A 7,010-nucleotide genomic window follows, 5' to 3' on the forward strand; every position below is an offset into this window, starting at 1 on the left:
CCAGCAGCTTGTCTTAAAAAAGGAGAAAGAGGCCGGCTGCAGTGGCTCACACCTGTAATTCCAGCACTTTGGAAGGCTGAGGTGGGTGGATCACAAGGTCAAGAGTTCGAGACCAGCCTGGCCAATATGGTGAAACCCCACCTCGACTAAAAATACAAAAATTAGGTATGGTGGCGCGTGCTTGTTGTCCCAGCTACTTGGGAGGCTGAGGTAGAAGAATCACTTGAACCCAGGAGGCAGACGTTGCAGTGAGCTGAGATCATGCCACTGCACTCCAGCCTGGGCGACAGAGCAAGACTGTCTAAAAAAAAAAAAAAAAAAAAAAGGAAAAAGAAATCCCTTCTTCCACCTGAGCATGAAAAAAAAAAAAAAAAATGACATAACCCTGTTAAGAAAACGCAGTGTGGATGTTTCCTTTCATGTGAGCCCAGTCTCATGGTCTTTTCTGTGTCTGTAAGGTGGTTGTCTGTGTCCACAGGTGGGTATCTCAGTCTTTCTGTTGGAGCCATTAGGATGAGGCAAACACCAGACTCACTCAGTAAGCAGAACAACCAGTCCTTGGGGCTTGAGGGAGACAGCTGGGTCTCCAAGTTAAATTCTGGGCTAAAACTGAGCTTCCCTGTGATGTACATGGAACAAAGTAATGCATAGGCTTTAAAAATTGTCATAGAAGAAAGCATCGCTTAATGTGGGGACATCTCCACAAAACAGTACCTGAGAGCAACCCCTAGTGACTGCTGTCAGCATGGAAGGAAATGCCTTGGTCAGTCTGTCATTTCTGCATTCCTTTCTCACCATCTTCTCTCCTCAACATTTATAAGAATAGCTGTACACTAACATTTTGGGGAGGAAGAACACAGAACACTTTTTAAACATTTGGTAACTAAAATAAGTTATGGGCTCTTCATTGTCAACTACTTGAGGGATATATTTAATTCTTAAATTCCCTTTAAAGAAACAATTTTATAGTTATTTTAGGTTGCAAACATTTGCAGCAAGTTCTCAGTTTTGCCATTTCCTTTACTGTTATGCAATCAACAAACTTTGTATATGGATTTTGATATAAAGTATGGATATTACTTTTATGTGTATTTAATCATGCAGTTTAATTTTACACACTTATTTTTAACGTTTCTTTTAAATAAAAGTGACTAATTTTATTGGGGAAAAAAAGCCATTTATTTTCCCAGTCACCCTGTTGAGGGAGAATAAAAGGAAAAATCAGTTAGGCAGACAGCTAAGGCTGATCCTCAGAGAAGCAGCCTGCCTGAAAAATTACAGCTACAGGCAAAAATAGAGCAGCCTGGGGAGCTCAGACTGCAGCTGCACAGATAAGCAGGCTTCCAGTATAGAAGCCTTTTGTACTTTGTGTGATTAGTGGGCTCCCAGGAAAAAGTTTCCTCCCCTTTTCAGACATGTACAAGGGGACGCTGTAGGAGCTTTCATGGGGAAGGGAGGGAGACTTACTTAAAACAGACTCACAGTTATACAAACAAGAGATGCTGCACTTTGGGCTTGCCTAGAGACATACCCACAGATGCATAGATAAGGGGAATTACAGAGACACCTAAACAGATAAGAGAAGTTACTCAAACAGTTACAGAAATGAGAGGAGTTTCTTATAAGAGCTTTTGCATTCAACTGTAAAATGACATCCTACTCAGGCTCCCCTCTTTGCTATGGAGAGCTTTCTTCTTTTGCTTATTAAAATTTCACTCCAACCTCACCCTTTGGAGCCATGCTCCTTAATTTTCTTGGTCATGAGACAATGAACTTGGATAACACTTCAGACAATGAGACTATTGACTATTGACCTATTTGTGCTCCCAAACCTTTTATTTCCTTGTTTCTCCTTTTGTGGAGAAGGGTGTGACTTGAAGGGAATAAGCAATAATTGAGCAATATATTCTCCTGGTTCAAAAACCCAAAGATCTTGTGACATTAAAACTACTTGAATTTCTCCTTCATAATCGGAGTCAGTTACTCCTGGGACTACAGTGATGCCTTGCAAGTTAAGACGGCTTTTGCCAAAAATTAGTCCCATATATGCTGTTGGTAAAGGTCCCCAAATGCCACTGAGAATCTTGGTGGGTTGGTCTCCCCCAGGTAACGTTACCCATTCTCTGACTGGGAGATCTAATCCTGCACTTCCTGGTGTCCCTGGGGTGAGGGAATCAATGTGCCTCTGGGAACCCATCCCTGAAACAGGGTTGAGGGCTGGACTGGGAACACCCTCATTGTTGTGGGGCCTGGGTCCAGGCCCCATTCTCATTTCCCAGCATGGGGGTGCCATTCTGATGAAATTTTGAGCAGCACTGATTAGCCCAGTTATTTCCTTTGTTACAGCGAGGACAAAGTCCTGGCATTTTTTTTCAGCTGGGTGGGGCACTGCATTGTAAGGTCCTTTCTGTCCTGAGATCTGGCAGCATTCCTTTTTCAAAATGTCCAGTTTTTCCACAATTATAACATTTTCCCATTTTAGGGTCTGACTTTTGGCTCCTTTTAGATTTGTCACCTGCTAAATTAGACATTACTTGCACTAACATTGCAGAGCAATGAAGCTCAGTTTCTACATCCTGACAAGCTCAGAGAAAATTTCCCAAGTCTTTTGCATACCTCACTGGTGCTAGTGCATGTTTACAATCTGCGTTTGCATTCTCAAAAGCTAGAGTTAAGGTTAGCATTTCTGCAGCTGTGGTGTGAGGAATCTGACAGTCACTGCCTCTTATAATCTTGCAAGAATTTGCACATAGGGCTCCTGTGAACTTTGCATTATATGTAAAAAGGATTGTACTGGGACTTTCTCTTCAGGAATTGTGGCCTAGGTGCATTTAGGGTCCTGTGCACACTGCTGATAAGCAGCGTCTGGGACTGCCAGTTGACATTCCAGGTCTGAATAAGAGCCATCACCTAACAGCATATCCTCTGTAATGTCTCCATGTCCAGCAACACGGTTCCATCTGCACACGTTTCTTGCGAATTTAAATTCCATGTCAGATGTGCACTAGTGTACAAGCAAGTTCACGCCAAGTGTTTCACATCAAAGGGTACAAGATGCATAGCACCGAACACAGATTCTAGCAATCCTAAAGTGAACGGGCTCCGTATGCCATTATTTACCACATTCGCTTTTAATTCCTTCAACAACTTACACTCTAGTGGAGTGTGTTCATGAATAACCTGCTGTGGATTATTTGGATCAGGCCTTACAGAAATAGGAAAAGCACAAGGTCCTAAGGGCTCTCCGGCTATGGGAGCAAAGCGTAAAATCCTTTGTACTGGGGTCTCTACTTCTGCTACCAAAGGAGACGGTACAGACGTTTCTGCAACTGGAGGAGGCGATATAGGCCAATTTTTATCCTCCCTCTTCTGTTTTTTTTTTTTTTCAATTGGAGCTGAGTGGGACAACAGATTCTTTCAGATTTTTAGATTCAGCCTGCTGTCCCACAGAAGAATAAGGAGATAATGGCAGAAGTACAGTTGAAGTAAACTCCAAGCAGAGAAAACAGAAGAATCAACTTTAAGACCTTTTTGATGAGCCCATTTTAATCCTTCTGCTCTGTCCCAGTTTTCCACATCAAGAGTGCCTGCCTGTGGAAACCATGGGTTATGCAAAATAACCTCCTGCAGCAGCTTAGTTAGTGTCTGAGAACTAACCTGAGCACCAGTTTGTTTCAACAAAACTTTAAGCAACTGCACATCATATTTTTCTTCAATAGACAAAGTCTGCCCCATGTTACCCTGATTGCAAAAACTTCCCATTCCCAGTACTTCTTTAAAGCACTGCGGCTGGGCGCGGTGGCTCAAGCCTGTAATCCCAGCACTTTGGGAGGCCGAGACGGGCGGATCACGAGGTCAGGAGATCGAGACCATCCTGGCTAACACGGTGAAACCCCGTCTCCACTAAAAAAAAAAAAAAATACAAAAAACTAGCCAGGCGTGGTGGCAGACGCCTGTAGTCCCAGCTACTCGGGAGGCTGAGACGAGAGAATGGCGTAAACCCAGGAGGCGGAGCTTGCAGTGAGCTGAGATCCGGCCACTGCACTCCAGCCTGGGCAACAGAGCGAGACTCCGTCTCAAAAAAAAAAAAAAAAAAAAGCACTGCTCCCAGTACATCTTTAGGGCATGGTGCTTATATCCACCACCAGCAGACTTGACCCAGGGTCCCCGTTTGCCTTGTCAATTTCAGTTCCTGTGCTCCAGCAGACCTTCTTTGTTCACATCCTTGAAGTCCCCATGTTCGGAAGCCACTTGTGGAGCGCCCAATTCTGTCACTGTTTGGGGTGTCACTATGTAACCCGCATGGACCTAGGGGGACTGAACAAAGAGGGGACAAATGTGGGAATAAGAGACAAGAGACAAAACAGTATATTTGGAAGAAGGGGTCGGGGCACCTTGCCTCTAGTGGACAAGGGTCCTGAACTTTACACAGCCCTCTGTATGTATTAGGCAAAAGATATACTGAGAAGGAGTGTGGAAGAAGGGGTCAGCTGCTTGGTCCAGAGTAGGATTGCAAGACTGCATTCCCTAGATGTCCCAGTAGACAGCCTCAAGAAGCTCGGTGTCAGGAAGCGATTGCCCTCAGCAAACCTTCTGTCGGCAGAAGCAGTCATGAGTTTGCTCACATCCTGCATTCATGAGAAACAGTTTGTTTGCTCTTTGATCATATAGCCTCCAGGGGAGTGCTGAGTTGGTCATGTCCCACGGGCCTTTGGCTCCCCACAATTTATATCATGGAAGAGATAAGAGAAAATATATTCAGGAAACAAGAACAGGAGGCTATAGAAAAGAAATATTTAGCTGGGCATGGTGGTTCATGACTGGAATCCTAGCACTTTGGGAGGCTGAGGCAGGTGTATCACTTGAGGTCAGGAATTTGAGACCAGCCCGGCTAACATAGTGATACCTCATCTCTACTAAAAATACAAAAATTAGCCAGGAGTGGCAGAGCACACGTGTAATTCCAGCCACTCAGGAGGCTGAGGCATAAGAATCGCTTGAACCTGGTAGGTGGAGGCTGCAATGAACTGAGATTGTGCTATTGCACTCCAGCCTGGGTGACAGAGTTGAGACTCTCTCAAGAAAATATAAATTAAATTAAATTAAAAAAGGAAACATTTAGAGAATAAGATAATAGTTTTGGTTTTCTTGCTGAAAAATTGAAACTGAATCTGATCAAAACTCTAGATGAAAAGAAGTACAGGAGACAGTGAAGTATTTTAAACAATGACCTAGGGATTAATCAGTAGAATTCAGACTCTGGGAAACTCTATAAGAAAAAGGTATCAGTTTTATCACCAACAATAAAATGTAAGAAAAAAAGAGAGGAAGATGGAATCTATGGATTAAATAAAGACCTAGAGAACATATAAACAACTGATGACCTTGCACAGAAAAGAGACAATCCAGAATCTAAGGCTGAGATAGTATTGATGGATGGATAAGTAAAATTACAAGCCAATTTATGAACTTAATGCAAAACCAGTAATATCAGTAAATGAAATGCGGCAATGTATTCATTAAAAATGCATTTACTCCAGGAATTTAAGGAATTTAAAGATACTTATAGCATGACATTAGAGAGCCTATTCATGTAATTTATCTCATTAACAGATTAGAAAAAATATGATCATATCTGTAAATGCAGAAGACAGACTTGACACTTATGAAAAAAATGAAAAAATCTCTTAACAAACTAAGAAAAAATGAAAATCTCCTTACCCTAAAAATAGTATCTATTCCCAACCTATGACAATCTTCATATTTAATAGTGAAACCTTAGTTGCATTTCCCTATGGTCAGGAACAGATCAAAGATGCCTGCTAACCACACAGCTACTCAACAGTGTGCAAGAATTCTTGGCCAATGTGATATAATAAAGGAAACATGAGGGAGAGAGAAAGGAAGGGAGGGAATGTTGTTGGGAGTAGGGGGAAGAGTGAGAGAGAGAGAGGGAGAGGGAGATTGGAAAGGAAGAAATCAGAAATCATTATTTTTTGAAAGTGGTAAGATTACCTGTTTATTTATTGAGACAGAGTCTTGCTCTGTTTCCCAGCCTGGAGTACAGTTGTGTGATCTCGGCTCACTGCAACCTCTGCCTCCTGGGTTCAACCGATTCTTGTGCCTCAGCCTCCTGAGTAGCTGGGATTACAGGCATGTGCCACCATGCCCAGCTAATTTTTTGTGTTTTTAGTAGAGACAGAGTTTCGCCATGTTGGCAGGCTGGTTTCAAACTCCTGACCTCAAGTTATCCACCTGCCTTGGCCTCCCCAAGCGCTGGGATTACAGGTGTAAACCACTGTGCCAGGGCAAGATTGTCTATTTGAACTAATCAAAGAATTTAGCAAGTTTGCTAGGAATGAGATTAATATACATAAATCAGGTGCATTTTTGTACCAGTATCAAGTAAATACAATTTTTTAAAAAGATAGCATTTACAAATCACACACAAAGCTATAAAGTGCCTAAGTATAAATCTAACAAAAGTTGTGCAAGGTCCTGGTGTTATGCCCAGACCGTTTGTTCCCCAAAGAAGACCACCAGAGTCCAGAGTCAAAGCCAAGCAGCAAGGATCTTTTACTGCAAGTTCGAACTTGGTCCCTCCATTCCACAGCATACAAGAGGGCCCCGAACAATGTGTGTGCTCGCTTTTTATAGCCCGATGTAAACAGGATTTGTAAAGTTACAGAGGAACAAGGGAATTCTTTTGGTTACAGCATTACAATTGGTTATCATTTTAAGTTATACATTTAGCAGTTTTCTATTGGTTCCCGTGCTTTCAGTAAAACCACAAACGGCTGTGTCCTTATCGGGGACTTTCCAGGTGGTGTTTTTCTAAAGTTGAGATATATGGTAGTCTCTGAGTTGAGAAATGTGTTTGTACTGGGCTCAGGAAGTTGAGAGATATATGGTGGGATGTGTTTGTACTGGGCCTGTTTGTGTTGAGCCCAGGAAGTTGAGATATATGGAGGAATGTGTTTGCACTGGGCCTGTTTGTGTTGGGCCCAGGG

General features: G+C 42.6%; 1 long non-coding RNA gene across 1 annotated transcript; it reads right to left on the minus strand.

Moving 5' to 3' along the window:
* Window positions 1–355: 355 nt before the first annotated feature.
* Window positions 356–6,077, minus strand: LOC113219598. Its single transcript, XR_003306567.2, has 3 exons — window positions 6,016–6,077; window positions 4,209–4,317; window positions 356–833 (listed from the first exon to the last, which is right to left on the minus strand). It is a non-coding gene; the product is annotated as an uncharacterized LOC113219598 (long non-coding RNA).
* Between the last annotated feature and the right edge of the window lie 933 nt (window positions 6,078–7,010).

Source organism: Piliocolobus tephrosceles, chromosome 13 (assembly GCF_002776525.5).
Source record: "Piliocolobus tephrosceles isolate RC106 chromosome 13, ASM277652v3, whole genome shotgun sequence".
In the NCBI taxonomy this organism is placed as follows: domain Eukaryota; kingdom Metazoa; phylum Chordata; class Mammalia; order Primates; family Cercopithecidae; genus Piliocolobus; species Piliocolobus tephrosceles.